Source organism: Bufo bufo, chromosome 1, assembly GCF_905171765.1.
Source record: "Bufo bufo chromosome 1, aBufBuf1.1, whole genome shotgun sequence".
Lineage (NCBI taxonomy): Eukaryota > Metazoa > Chordata > Amphibia > Anura > Bufonidae > Bufo > Bufo bufo.
In genome coordinates this window covers 3,949,008-3,965,658 of record NC_053389.1, presented here as the reverse complement: position 1 = coordinate 3,965,658, position 16,651 = coordinate 3,949,008, and positions in this window count along the sequence as shown.

Below are 16,651 nucleotides of genomic sequence, written 5' to 3'. Positions count from 1 at the left end.
TCGTCTGCCTATTGAAGTCTATGGCGGTTCGCCTGGTTCACCCGTTCGCGAACATTTGCGGAAATTCGCGTTCGCGTCCGCGAACGGAAAATTTTATGTTCGCGACATCTCTAATACTGATTAAGGGGTTCGATATACCTGTTTCCACAAAATATTGATTGAGGGCTGCGATATACCTGCTTCCACAAAATACTGATTATGGGGATTGATATATCTGCTTCCACCAAATACTGATTGAGGGCTGAAATATACCTGCTTCCACAAAATATTGATTAAGGGGTTAGATATACCTGTTTCCACTAAATATTATTGAGGCCTGCGATATACCTGTTTCCACAAAATACTGATTAAGAGGTTTGATATACCTGCTTCTACAAAATGCTGATTGAGGTCTGTGATATACCTGCTTTCACAAAATACTAATTAAGGGGTTTGATATACCTACTTCCACCAAATATTGATTGAGGGCTGCAATATATCTGCTTCCACAAAATACTGATTAAGGGGTTTGTTATACCTGCTTCCACTAAATATTTATTGAGGCCTGCGATATACCTGCTACTGCAAAATATTGAATAAGGAGATCGATATACCTGTTGCCATCAAATATTAATTGAGGCCTGCGAGATACCTGCTTCCACAAAATACTGATTAAAGGGTTTGATATTCCTGATTCCACCAAATATTGATTGAGGCCTGCGATGTACCTGCTTCCATAAAATACTGATTAAGGGGATTGATATACCTGCTTCCACCAAATATTGATTTAGGCCTGTGATATACCTGCTTCCACAAATACTGCTCCTCTCTAGGGACTTATAGTGGATAGGTTTAAAAAATGAACCTTATAAAGCGGCGCTGCTGCAGAAGACAGGACTCAAATGGATAAAATAAAGTGGGTCTTTATTTATATTGGTCTACGCGTTTCAGGGGCGGACTGCCCCCTTCATCAGGACAATATGTCATTACATTGTGGGTGTGAACATTATGACTTTTTATTCTGTTTGTTTGGGCGCGATAATTCGGCCTCTGGGGGCGTGGGGGGGCGTGGGGGGGGAGGGGGGGCGTGGGGGAGGAGGGGGGTTAGCGGAGACATGAATGCACGTGTTTCTCTTGTTGATATGCCGCCCACAAGAGGTCTGCTGCGTGCCTTCTTTTAGTGATGTGTTGAAGGACCTTGCTGACGTCTTTCTTGTGGGTGCGGTCTTCGTGACGTAATCTGTGGGCGGAGTTACGACTCTTCCAGTGGTGACATCCACCGATCACCTCTGATGTTTTGTGGGCGGTGTATTTTGTTTGTATAGCGCTGGTTTGGTCTCTCAGATATATTCTTTTTCAGGTATGGTATTTTTAGTTTGTATGGTTGCTATGCCGACCCTAGCTGGTCTGTTAGGTGCCGCTTTAGTGTAGCGTTTGAGGACCTTTCTGACGTCACGTTTGTGGGTGCGGTCTTCATGACGTAATACAGGGGCGGAGCTATGAACTTCTAGCCATAAGTATTACGTTTCAATTGCGATGTCTTGTGGAGGGTGTGTATTGTTAGTGTTGTGCTAGTTCAGCCACTACAGTGTGTTTTTATGCGGGCATGGCAGTGTGATCACAGGAGTATATAAGAGAGTGCAATGGCCTACAATAGGAATTTATGTATATAGATACAAAAAAGTGCGGGGCATGCAGAATGCGGGACATGTGGGAATGAGTAAAAGGATGTGTATGTATATATAAGTGTATGTGTGGGGTAAAAAACCACACGTACAGGTTCATATAAATGAGAGTGAGCATAAGGTAAAAAATGGTTTAAAAATGGAAAATACCAAATAAATTAATTGGGTAATTAGATAAAAAAAAAAAAAAAAAAAAAAAAAAATAATAATAATAATAATAATAATAAAATAAAATAAAAATAAATAAAAAATTGATGAAAAATAATTGATGAAAAATAATAAAATAGATAAAAAAATATATATAAATATATATAGGCCGAATTATCGCGCCCAAACAAACAGAATAAAAAGTCATAATGTTCACACCCACAATGTAATGACATATTGTCCTGATGAAGGGGGCAGTCCGCCCCTGAAACGCGTAGACCAATATAAATAAAGACCCACTTTATTTTATCCATTTGAGTCCTGTCTTCTGCAGCAGCGCCGCTTTATAAGGTTCATTTTTTAAACCTATCCACTATTCTCCATACCCCGGATATCGTGCTCCACGAAAACGGGTAAGAACCTGGGCAGCAGCAGCAGTCATCCCCGCAAGCTGGACGGGCTTTTACCAGCATAAGCGATTCATAGGAGTTGTGACTCATCACAACCCAATACGGTAAGCACAATCAGTGCATTGTTGTTTTTAATATTATCATACGGTTCTACACACGAGGCGCTGCCTCCTGTCTTTCTCCTTTTCTTACATATTGTGTCCGGAGCCTGGTGGGAACACACAGAACCCGGAGGACCCCCTGAAGTCCTTTTTCCAAGGAGGAACTGCAGCCTGAAAGCGTGTAGAAAAACCGTAACCACTACAAAGAAGGAAAATGGAGTATTTTTCGCAACGTACACAGCAACGCAAGTCCCTGGTGCTACGTTATACATCAAGGAATAATACCAACGAACCTGCTTCCATGACAACCAGCAAAAATGACAAGGCAAGTTTTTCACATGATGAAACTAAGACTATGTGCCAACTCTTTCAGGACCTTGAGGATAACCTGAGAAATGAACTGATACACTCACTAGATGCCATGTTTTTACAAATATATACACTTGAGAATCTAGCACCAAGAGGTCTAAGATTAGGAAATGCCCCGACCTTTCCAGAAGACCCTGTCTTCGCATATGAATGGAATGACTATTTGGATCAATGTGCGGCGGGCCTAATAAGAATCATCTCCAACAAAAGGGAAGCTCTGATTAAAAACCATACAGAAAAAATTGAAATAATCATAAAATCCCTACAGCACTATGAACTTCACCCAGATTACCCAACAATAAACCAAAATCTCACAAATAGAATTTACCAGAGTGAGCAAAATATTATAGCCAATAAAGCTAAAAAATTGCAACGAGATAGAATGGACAAAGAACAGGGAACCTATAGACTCACACGAAGAAAAGGGAACCAACATAACATCATAAACCCTAGCGAACATAACCAGAAATACACGGGTCCTCAAAATATGACCAATACCACACGACCCCAAAAACCCAGTTTCAACCATGAGACGAGAACACGTTTTTTTACCAATAATGCTTACAAAAAATCCAAAAATAGAGAAACCGAGAAAGCGGCACCGACAGTATACAAATTCCAAAACACTATACCGTCCAGTAAAACCAGCGCTCCACCTAACATACCACCAAAACATGAGCGACCACCCAACCCTAAACCCCCCATAACCCCTACACCCATCACCGCCACTATAAAGGAAACTATACTTTTGAATGACACTACCAATACCAGTATGGTACGCAACTCGCCAAGCGCAAACACCGACCCTCCCAATAAAAAACACGACTTAGACTCATCCACCGACGAGTTCTTGGAAAAATTCAGAGTCCTAAAATCTAAATATTTAGACTTTAAAAAGAACCGTACACCACTCAAAGATTACACGGCTAACTCCTCCCCACTCATACATCTTAGCCCACCCCCAAAAAAAGATATATCTCCCAAGAGATCTGGCACCACAGCGGACACCCACCTATGCCACACTCCACTGAATATCAGCTCACTTCTTGACACATCCACCCTTACGGTACATCACACCTCTCCGCCAGACAAACCTGTAACACCCCCCCACTGCATTACCATTGACAATACCCGCACAGGAACCTCAGCCCTGGTTCCTTTTTTAGACCATGCAAACAATATTCGATCCCAACCGAGCACGAAACAAATAGGTACCAAACAACACATATCAATCACACCACAAATAACAGAGTTCTTCAAACCGACCCCGGGAAAAAGAAAATTAGAATGCGAGGATGTAGAGGAGGGCAACAACAAAAAAGGCAAGGCAATATAACAAAAAAGAAAAATGACAAAAGTAAAAACGAGAATGAACCTATACCAACAATAAAAATCTTCAACCTATCAGCACACCAGCTCACAACCTCAGAACAAAGTCTCCTACAAAAGGGCCTTTCATTTTGTCCACACAACAGAGTGAATGCCTTCGAACTATACCTCGACATGCAAAAATTTCGCAAAAACCTGACAATAAAAAGACATTTCGAATACGAACATAAAAAGAACCAAACAAAAAAGTTACTAGAGAGCACCAACCCAGAGGATATACAAACATACAAACACCAAGAAGCACGCCCGAAATCGAATTTCTTTCCACTTCAGAGTCAAGGACACCTTATACCAGCCTTTTTTGATCTAGTGGCAGCAGACCTTAAAAAGATCACCACAAACGCCAACCCCTCAATTAGCCACCATAATAAGGCCAACCTAACCAACCAAGAAAAAATTGCCCTAAAAAAAACAAAAAAAAAAAAAAAAAAAAACTCGGGAACAATAAAAATCTTAAAATAAGACCAGCAGATAAGGGAGGGGCAATAGTCCTACAAAATACAGAAGTTTATGAAAAAGAAGCACTGAACATTCTGAATGACAAAAATTATTACCAGAAAGTAACGGAGAACCCCTTCCCTAACATTTTAAAAAAACTAACCACCTTTATAAAAAGTGCTCACGAGAATCAATACATAAACAAAAAAGAAAAGAATTTTCTCATTCCAAAATCACCCTCTAATCCTTATTTCTACCATCTGCCAAAAATACATAAGAACACCGAAAACCCTCCAGGGAGACCCATAGTATCAAACACCAACTCAGCAACAAGTAATTTATCACACTATCTTGATCTGTTCCTACAACCCTATGTACGTAATCTAGACAGCTATCTTCACGACTCCAGACAATTAATCCAAGAGCTAACTGACATCCCCTGGAAGGACTCATATGCTCTACTCACGATGGACGTATCAGCATTATACTCCAACATACAACATGACCTAGGTATTAGATGTGTAGAAAATACACTGAGAGAGGACCTTACACTAAAACCACAACAAATTCAGTTTTTGCTTGAAAGTCTGCGTTTTATCTTAGAGAACAATTTTTTCATCTATAATGGCCACACATACCATCAACGCCGGGGGACCGCGATGGGTACGAAAGTGGCACCGGCCTTCGCTAACATTTTTATGGGCCAATTTGAAAAAACTCATATCTACGATAACCAGAGGAAGGAAATCATATACTACAGAAGATATATAGATGACGTCTTCATCATCTGGGACGGAAATGAACCCTCAGCACTAGAATTTTGCGAAAGCCTAAACAAAACAGACTGGGGGATTGCCCTTACACCAATTTTTGATAGAACTCACATAGATTTCCTAGACATCTCTATCTCTATTACAAACAACATCCTCACAACAAAAACATTCTTCAAACAAGTTGACACAAACAGCTACATACACTACAAAAGCTTCCACCATAAAAAATGGCTACAGAACGTGCCATATAGCCAATATAAACGGGTAAGACGCAACTGCACAGAGGATTCAGACTTCAAAAAACAAGCAAAAATTTTACAAAAACGCTTTATAGAAAAAGGTTACCCTAAAAGACTCATCACAAACGCATATAAAAGAAGCATCAAAAATACCCAAAAAGAATGTCTGACCAGCAGCAAAAAAACTGAAAATGAAGGGACCCAAATAGAAAGACATCTCAACCTCATCACACAATACAATACATCTAACAACGCCATACGCACAATACTCACAAAACACTGGCACATCCTAAAACAAGATCCCTATCTCGAAAAATACCTACCCAACAAACCAATAATCACATACAGAAGAGCCCCCACAATCAAGAGCACTGTGGCCCCAAACAAACCAAAACATAGCATGGGAGAAGAAAAGGGCACTATACAGAATAGAATAGGCAGTTATAAATGTGGCAAAAGACGATGCCTTTGTTGCAATATTATTACACATAGAAACACAACTTTCTCATCCACAAAAAACGGTGCCACTTTCAAAATCAAACACCATCTGACATGCCAGAGCAGCTATGTCATCTATCTGATTGAATGCCAATGTGGCCTTCAATATGTGGGCCGTACCACACAGCCACTACACTGCAGAGTCAACCAACACAGATACAATATACGGAAACAGAATATAAAACATAGCATCTCTAGACACTGTATGACCACAACAGAAAAAGACAAACATGCAATAAAAATCACACCTATTGATTATATACCCACAAATCCCTATAATAGGTTCAACAGCCTCCAAAGAAGGGAGGTCTTTTGGATATTCCAACTGGATACCCTAACCCCCTTCGGACTAAATGAGATCAGCGAAACCATTCTGTAAAACCAAATACCCCACTCACACCTCACAGTAATAACGGACACACTCGTGAGCGTATATGTACGACGTGCGCAAAAATATTGGCTACTAGATAAATATATTTTTACCACCACAACTCGTTCTTCTCAGATCCCAAAAAATTCTCTTGCAAACCCGAATCTCTCTTTTTTTTTTTTTTTTTTTTTTTATATATAAAAAATACTTGTGCTTCTGGACCACCATAAATAGGCCATCGAGACCCACCCCTTTAGTCGCAAGGCCCTATGAGTAGACCTACCAGTGACTATATATATATAAATAAATGAATAAATAAAATCGATAAATATATTATCCTATAAATAAATATATTATCTTATATACACAGACTCATACGAGGTGATACAGCCCCCGTCTCCCACTCTTATTGGTAAAGGGTTACATCCCCGCCAGATGGCTGTCCACTACCACTATTATTATTTATTATCTATTATTGTTCATTATTTTCATTCTCATTATTATTATTTTTTAACATTATCATTTTTTATTTTATTTATCTTTATTTTTTATTTTTATATTTTTATATATATATTTATATATATTTTTTTATCTATTTTATTATTTTTCATCAATTATTTTTCATCAATTTTTTATTTATTTTTATTTTATTTTATTGTTATTATTATTATTATAATTTTTTTTTTTTTTTTTTTTTTTTTAATCTAATTACCCAATTAATTTATTTGGTATTTTCCATTTTTAAACCATTTTTTACCTTATGCTCACTCTCATTTATATGAACCTGTACGTGTGGTTTTTTACCCCACACATACACTTATATATACATACACATCCTTTTACTCATTCCCACATGTCCCGCATTCTGCATGCCCCGCACTTTTTTGTATCTATATACATAAATTCCTATTGTAGGCCATTGCACTCTCTTATATACTCCTGTGATCACACTGCCATGCCCGCATAAAAACACACTGTAGTGGCTGAACTAGCACAACACTAACAATACACACCCTCCACAAGACATCGCAATTGAAACGTAATACTTATGGCTAGAAGTTCATAGCTCCGCCCCTGTATTACGTCATGAAGACCGCACCCACAAACGTGACGTCAGAAAGGTCCTCAAACGCTACACTAAAGCGGCACCTAACAGACCAGCTAGGGTCGGCATAGCAACCATACAAACTAAAAATACCATACCTGAAAAAGAATATATCTGAGAGACCAAACCAGCGCTATACAAACAAAATACACCGCCCACAAAACATCAGAGGTGATCGGTGGATGTCACCACTGGAAGAGTCGTAACTCCGCCCACAGATTACGTCACGAAGACCGCAACCACAAGAAAGACGTCAGCAAGGTCCTTCAACACATCACTAAAAGAAGGCACGCAGCAGACCTCTTGTGGGCGGCATATCAACAAGAGAAACACGTGCATTCATGTCTCCGCCCCCCCTCCCCCCCCACGCCCCCCCACGCCCCCAGAGGCCGAATTATCGCGCCCAAACAAACAGAATAAAAAGTCATAATGTTCACACCCACAATGTAATGACATATTGTCCTGATGAAGGGGGCAGTCCGCCCCTGAAACGCGTAGACCAATATAAATAAAGACCCACTTTATTTTATCCATTTGAGTCCTGTCTTCTGCAGCAGCGCCGCTTTATAAGGTTCATTTTTTAAACCTATCCACTATTCTCCATACCCCGGATATCGTGCTCCACGAAAACGGGTAAGAACCTGGGCAGCAGCAGCAGTCATCCCCGCAAGCTGGACGGGCTTTTACCAGCATAAGCGATTCATAGGAGTTGTGACTCATCACAACCCAATACGGTAAGCACAATCAGTGCATTGTTGTTTTTAATATTATCATACGGTTCTACACACGAGGCGCTGCCTCCTGTCTTTCTCCTTTTCTCTAGGGACTTAGGCATAGGGTCATTTTAAAAATGACAGGTAGAAGAAGAGACAGGCCGTTCCGCAGGGGTGGTAGCGGTTGGGCAGGTGCACCAGGCCGGAGCCTAGGTGGGAAGTTGTAGAAGGCGCGTGCGATTAAGGACAGAGTTTGTTGAGTAGCTAATTCAGCCTTCCGCTTCTGCACCCTTCTCATCCTCTGTATCTGCACCCTCCTCGCTCTCTGCTATGTGCATCCCCAAAGAAACCACCACCATAGCCCCTCCACTCAAGGGGAGGAATTCAGAGGAATTATTTTCCCATCCATTCCCAGACCTTACCGATGCACAGCCATTCTTGACATCGGATGAGGAATAGGAGGTAGCAACGGCCGTCACCCAACAGTCTTACGACAGTACCCAGATCAGCCCAAGGAGGGATGTCCCAGCTGTTGCTGCCTACTCTAAGAACTCAAATGTCAGTGGTGGTGAAGGTGATGATGATGACGTGTTGATGGACGTCACGTGGGTGCCCACAAGAGAGGAAGAGGGGAGGAGTGCAGAGGGAGAGACGGAGCAGCAGAGAGGGAGGAGAAGCAGGCAGAGCTCGCAGGGCACAGGAGGCAAAAAGCAGACTGCAAATGTATCTGGAGCGAGCCATTCACCATCCACGGTCACTTCTGGCGCTCCAAGGTTGCTGGCACATGGCTCCGCAGTGTGGGCTTTTTTTAACATGTCAGCTGCTGACAATAGTGTTGCCATCTGCAGCCTGTGCTGTCAATGCATTAGTCGCGGTAAGCCCAACACTCACCTAGGGACGACCGCCTTAAGAAGGCACCTGGCCTCCCATCACCGAGCCCAGTGGGAGCAACACCGTCAGAACCCACAAAGCCACACTCCCGGCACTCCACATCCTGCCTCTTCTCCTCTCTCCTCCCATTTGTCCTCCAATCCACCTTCCACCGTGCCGTCGTCGCGTTCATCTGGCAGAAGGCAGGCTTCCGTGGCCCAAATGTTTGAGCGTAAAAAGTTGATGATGCCGGATAACCCTCTTGCCCAACGGCTGACCACTAGCTTGTCAGAACTGCTAGCCCGCCAAATACTGCCAGATAAACTGGTGGACTCGGAGGCCTTTAGAAAATTTGGGGCCATTGGCACACCCCAATGGAAGGTCCCCGGAATGAAATATTTCTCCCAGAAGGGCATCCCAGAGCTATATGGCCAGGTTTAGCGGCAAGTGAATATATCTCTGGCACACAGTGTCGGTGCCAAGATTCATCTAACCACAGACACATGGTCTAGCAAACTTGGGCAGGGAAGGTACATAACTTTTACTGCCCACTGGATGAACCTTCTGACGGCCGTCAAGCATGTAACCTGTGGCTCCCGTGTGGAATTGGTGTACTCCATCCTCCGTCTCCTCCTCGGCTGACTCCTCCTTGTCCACTGCTACCGCCTCTTTTGCTGCGCCCCCCCAGCTCCCCAGAACCTATACGATGTGCCAGATCAGACGTTGCCATGCTGTGCTGTGGCTGTTGTGCCTGGAAGCCAAGAGTACACCGGTCCTGCACTGCTTTCAGCTCTGCGGTCACAGGACGATCAGTGGCTAACCCCGCTCATTTTGACAGTTGGTAAAATGGTGTGCGACAATGGTGCCAATCTGCTGAGCGCGCTGAAACAGGTCAAAATGACACACGACCTGAACTTAGTCATGCAGCGATTCGTTGCCAAATACCCCGGGGTCCTGGACGTCTTGCGACAGGCCAGATAAATCTTTGGCCATTTTAGAAGATCTTACATGGCCATGGCTCGCCTTGCTGACGTTCAGCGGCGACACCACCTGCCTGTCAGACGTCCGATCTGGACGCTCTGAGAAGCGAGGAACCCCTGGACTACTGAGTGTGCAGGCTTCACCTGTGGCCAGAGCTGGCACAATTTGCCATGGAACTCTTGGCTTGCCCCTCGTTGGCAGCAGGGGGGATCGTGACTGATAAGCGCACTTGCCTAGCTCATGACAGTGTGGACTACCTCAAATTTCTAAAAATGAATGAGGCATGGATCTCTGAGGAATTCAACACCTGTGACGACCACGTGTAATTGAATTTCCTCATTCCAGCCCACACATATCCGTCACCACCCAGAACAAAGAATGGTCCTTGTCCTATGTATTTACAGCGGCATAAAAGGCTTTTTCTGTCAGATGAATAACAAATTTTTGGGGCCTGTACTCCCATGGCCTAAAATAACATTTTTCTAGGCTCCAGCAAGGCACATTTTTGAGAGTTGCCCTTTAAAACACATAAAAATGGCCCCTGATTAAAATACATATTTTTTGTGGGAATTTTTGCCAATGACCTCCCTCTGGTATATCACTGTCCATGTTGTGGGACTATTTGTGCACTTCTAGTAAGTATTTTGTGGCTGCAAATATGACCTGAAAGTTTTTCAGGTTCGCATGCCATTAAAGTGAATGGGGCCTGGCGCGAACGCGCGGTTTGCGAACATTGGATCGCAAATGCAAGTTTGCAAACCGTCCCGTCCGATGTTCATCATCACTAATAGAGAGCTTCTGGCCATAAAACTTGCCTTGGAGGAGTGGCGTTATCTATTGGAGGGGGCCCGGCATCTGGTGATAATTTTCACCAACCACAAGAACCTTACATATCTGCAGACGGCCCAGTGTCTGAACCCTCGCCAAGCCAGATGGGCACTCTTCTTCTCCTGTTTTGAGCTTCACTTTCGCCCAGCCATGAAGAACATCAAGGCGGATGCTCTGTCTCGGTCATTTGACTTCTTTGACCAGGAGAAGGAGCCCCAGTACATTGTAGCTCTTGCTCGCTTGATCACAGTGGCTCCTGTCCTGGTCAAAGACATCCCTTCTGGGAGGACAATCGTGCCATCTGCCAAGAAAAAATGTATTCTAGACTGCAAGCACAACTCCAAACTGGCTGGTGACCCAGGGATCTACAAGATCTTAGAACTTTTGTCACGCCACTACTGGTGGCCCACTCTGCCTAAGGATGTGCATGAATACGTGTCTGCCTGCACCATCTGTGCTCAGAATAAAGTCTCCAGGACCAAACCACCCGGGCTGTTGTTACCTCTTCCTGTTCCTGATGCCCCATGGCAATACATGGATTTTGTTACGGATCTGCCCTCTTCTGCTGGATGTACAGCTATCTGGGTGGTCATGGACCGGCTCTCCAAGATGGCGCACTTCGTTCCTTTGGCTGGACTGCCCTCGGCTGCTGAACTTGTTAACCTGTTTGTGAAACACATATTCCACTTGCATGGTCTACCTTGGCATATTGTTTCCGATCTCGGAGTCCAGTTTACCTCTAAGCTCTGTACATATCTTTGTCGGCTGCTCGAAATTGAGTTAGACTTCTCTTCTGGTTATCACCCCTAGACCAACGGGCAAGTAGAGTGGGTCAATCAAATAGTAGAGAACTATCTCCAGCATTTTGTTTCCCCCCAACTTGACAACTGGGTACAATTGCTATCTTGGGCTGAGTTCTCCTATAATACCCACTCTAGTGAGTCTACTGGATCCTCTCCATTCTTTGTCGTTTATGGACAAAACCCTCATACTCCTCTCCCTGTTCCTACCTCTTCTGGAGTACCAGCTGTGAATTCCTCTTTTATAAATTTTTTGAACATTTGGCTTTGACACCAAGGACTGCATCAATAAAGCGGTGACTCGAATGAAAACAAATGCAGACAAGAGAAGAAGAAAACCGCCTCACTTCTCATCAGGAGATAAGGAATGGCTCTCATCTAAAAACATCTGCTTAAGGGTTCCCAGTTTCAAGTTTGCTCCTAGGATCCTGGGACCCTTTGAAGTCTTGAGGAGGATCAACAAAGTGACTTATAAGTTACCAATGCCTCTCTCTCTCTGCATATTCCTAATTCCTTCCACGTGTCCTAACGAAAATCAGTAGTTCCTAATCACTTCTCGACGGCTCCTTCTATCCCAACTCCAGTATCTGGAGATTCGGCTGAGATATTTGAGGTCAAAGACATCCTGGACATCAAGAAGTGTGGCAGTAAGACCTACTATTTTGTGGACTGGAAAAGCTTTGGTCCTGAGGAGAGGTCTTGGGAACCAGAGGAGAACATTCATGCTCCAAGCTTGATAAATAGGTTTTTGTCTCATCATGGACTCAAGAAGAGGGTGCGTAAGGGGGGTGTTCTGTTACAGCGACTGTTGTGTGCCTCTGTTCCCCTGCTTACTGCTGCAGTCCCGGGCGCCGTGTTCAGCGGTGATCTGCTGCAGCACTTCCTTAAGGGCTGGCGTGCGTCACTTCCTGTGCTTTATGGGTCAGATCATGTGACCTCGCTGACCAATCCTAGCCCTCCTGCACATATATAAGTGGCTCAGCTCCCTTCCCAGATGCCTCAGTGTCAAGATCATTGTGTCCTGCAAAGGTTGCTTTATCTCTGCTTGTGTTCCTGTGTACCTGACCCATGCTTGTGTTTCTGGACTCCGCTACCGGTTAGATCCCAGCCTTCTTACCTTGACTCTCCTGTTGCAAACCCGGACCACCTGCCCTGGCCTATTGCTTGTTTAACTTTGCCTCTGCCTCATCCTTTGGTCCTGCACTGTTGCTCCTGGTTAGGACTCGGCCTGCTGACTATGTCTGTATCTCTGGTACCTTGCTCAGGTACCCCCTGGTCTGCCTGGACCAGCTGCCTCGTGTGCCAATCCTTCTCAAGAAGACGCGACCCGGTGTTCCCCTTGGGAAAGTCTATCTCCACCATCAGGGGTACAGTGAAGATCGAGGGGTTCACCTTAGAGGAGGTAGGACATGTGTCACAGTGTGTTTACACCCGCTGGTTCGTGACACACACCTTATATACTCACCGAGGGATATGTGTGCAGAAGGCCTATCACACCTTATATACCCATTGATCGCACAGCGTTGTGACCCTTAGATTTGGGCTACACTGCGACTTATTGTAGCGCGACTGATTGATTTTAACTATTTAACTACAGCTGCCTCCACATGAACGCTTGCAGTTGAATGTAGTCTTGTAGATTGCAGCGGTCATTAAATAGTTAAAATCATTCAGTCGCTCTACCTGAAGTCGCCGTGTAGCCTTGGCCTTATATTGGTGTTGTAGAAATATTAATATTAGAAATCTGCTCTCCAATGTCTTTGTGTAAGGAGAGGTAAAAATCTCAACCGCAGTCAGCCAAAGGTGTTTTCATGTTGAATTCTTGCTGAGCAACTCCCCCTCCCTGCTCAGTCTGTTTCTTTTATTTACTAACAAAAGGTGTAAAAGGGGCTGGCCCAAAACAAGGATACAGGAAGTGATGACATACAGGAAGTGATGACATACAGGAAGTGATGACATACAGGAAGTGATGCCATAGGAAGATGAGACCATAGCCAGCTCACAAACACATGTATCCTATAACCACTGGAGCGAACCCCATCCATTCTTGCTCAGTGATCAATGCCAGATAAAGTTACTATGATCCTCATGCATGTTTATTTACAGGACAACGTCATTATCTCCAGCGGCTGATCAGGCGCACTAGAGACGCACTGTTCTCTTAACAAATGCATCCACGCCAAGCCAATAAATCTGCGTCTTGCGCGGGGGCCCTAGCCGGCGTCCATACATCAGCCAACAAAACACTGCTCTGCTGAACACATCAGTCTCCCCCGGCCCACAGCCCAGTGCTTTATTGGCTGATGTATGGACGCCAGCTAGGGCCCCCGCGCAAGACGCAGATTTATTGGTTTGGCGTGGATGCATTTGTTAAGAGAACAATATATGAAAGGAACGTGCGTTTGTTGTCTCTAGTGCGCCTGATCAGCCGCTGAAGATAATGACGTTGTCCTGTAAATAAACATGCATGAGGATCATAGTAACTTTATCTGGCATTGATCACTGAGCAAGAATGGATGGGGTTCGCTCCAGTGGTTATAGGATACATGTGTTTGTGAGCTGGCTATGTTCTCATCTTCCTATGTCATCACTTCCTGTATGTCATCACTTCCTGTATGTCATCACTTCCTGTACATCATCACTTCCTGTATCCTTGTTATGGGCCAGCCCCTTTTACACCTTTTGTTAGTAAATAAAAGAAACAGACTGAGCAGGGCGGGGGAGTTGCTCAGCAAGAATTCAACATGAAAACACCTTTGTCTGACTGCGGTTGAGATTTTTACCTTTCCTTACACAAAGACATTGGAGAGCAGATTACAACTATTAATATTTCTACAACATTGGCCTCTTCTAGAAATGGATCCGGTTATTTGACTATGACTCTTCCCTTTAGTAAATACCATCATCAGGGCAGGGGCGGGCTGGGACGGGGGGCAGAGAGGCAATTGCCCCCCAAGCCGCCCTAAAAAATGGGCCGTCTTTAACAAATAATATATTTTTTTTTATTCCTCAGGGCCGCACCGCCGATCACCACAGGGTGGCAGGCAGTAGGAGATGAGCGCTTCCATTTTGGAAGCGCTCCTCTCCATATTCATCTGTATCGCCGTCCTCAGGACAGTGATACAGATGGCTGTGCTGCGGCGGGGCAGGGGAGGGAGAGGCTTTTCCTTTTCCTGTTCTTCTGATAGGCCGCAGGCACTAATGCCTGCAGCCTATCAGAGGCCGGCTCAGGTGGTGCGATGACGTCATTATCATTGCGCTGCCTGAGCCGGGCAGCACACAGCAGGGACATAGGCCGGAAGAGCCTGCATCGCATCACTGCTGATGGAGGTAAGTATTAGTGTCTTTTTTTTTTTTTTATTATTTATTTGCGGGGGGAACTGGCACTATGGGGGAGCTGGAATTTCTTACAACCCCATTTTTTTTGGGGGTGGCATTCTGGGGGCATTTATTTCTTGCCCATTTTTTGGGGGGGCACTATGGGGGCATTTCTTACTGACACATTATGGGGAGCACTGTTACTTTAGGGGGCCCCCTGGCACAGTATCAGCTTAGCACAATTATTTTTGGGGGACATTATCTTTATACTATTAGAGTCTGGGCGCAGTTATTTTTTAGAGCACAGTGTGCCAATAATTGTTTAAGGGGGCACTATCTGTGTGGTAGTAGTATTCCCAGGGGGACTGTTTCTGCAGTATAGTATTGGGGGCACAGCGGGCACAGTATTGGGGCACTATCTGTGTGGTAGTAGTATTCCCAGGGGGACTGTTTCTGCAGTATAGTATTGGGGGCACAGCGGGCACAGTATTGGGGGCACTATCTGTGTCGTAGTAGTATTTCCAGGGGGACTGTTTCTGCAGTATAGTATTGGGGGCACAGCGGGCACAGTATTGGGGCACTATCTGTGTGGTAGTAGTATTCCCAGGGGGACTGTTTCTGCAGTATAGTATTGGGGGTGGCAGGAAACTAATGTCTGTTTGTTAATCTCTGCAGAGACGGGAGATGGCAGAAAAATCATCATGGCGGTCTGGTCTGAATGGAGAAGATGAGGAAAGAGAACATCTACAACAAAGGTGACATCACTGGATGTAGGAGGTAGGGGGCGCTATGTAGGAGAGGAGATGCCCCCCCCCCTGCCATTTGCAGAAGGAGGATTCAGAGCTGGGTGAGGACGGCCAAAGGGGGCAGCAGGCCACGGGCGGGTGGCAGATGGTGGGGGGAACCACAGGTCTGGGGAGGGAGGAGAGCGGAGGAGCTTCCTGGCTGTAGCCGGCTGTCTGTTGTATAATGTGAAGCAGGCAGTGCAGCCAGGACGGGCCCCCCCTCTCCGTATGATGTGTAGAGACCGGCCGCAACTATAGAATGTCAGCTGTACAGTGTGTGTTGGGAGTGGCCTATTATATGTAGGAGGGGCTTTTAATAATGGGCGGGGCTATAAATGGGCCACTTGACTGGATTTTCCCCCCAGGACTAAGGCTGCCAGCAGGGCCGGCGCCACCTGTAAGGCGGCATAGGCAGCCGCCTAGGGCGCAATTTAGCAGGGGGCGCCGGAACCGTCCGGTTTAAAAAAAAAAACTTTTGTTAAGTGGCCGGCGGCGCCCCTCATGCTGAGCCTCCTCTCTAGTAAGCGCAACTAACTATAGGCAGGACATGTGTCACACGGAGATAAACGCTTACATTGTGGAAGCGCTCATCTCCAGTCATCTGTATCGCCATCCTCAGGACAGCGATACAGATGGCTGTGCAGCAGGGAGGGAGAGGTGTGTCCCTTCCCCTTCCTCTGATAGGCTGCAGGCACTAGGCCGGCAGCCTATCAGAGGGCTGAGCCCTGATCCGTACAGCGTGGGACACAGGCCGGAAGAGGCTGCATCGCGTCGCTGACATGGAGGTAAGTATAAGTGTGTTTTTTTTGTTGTTGTTGTCAATACCGGTGGCTACTGGGCGGGCACATGATGG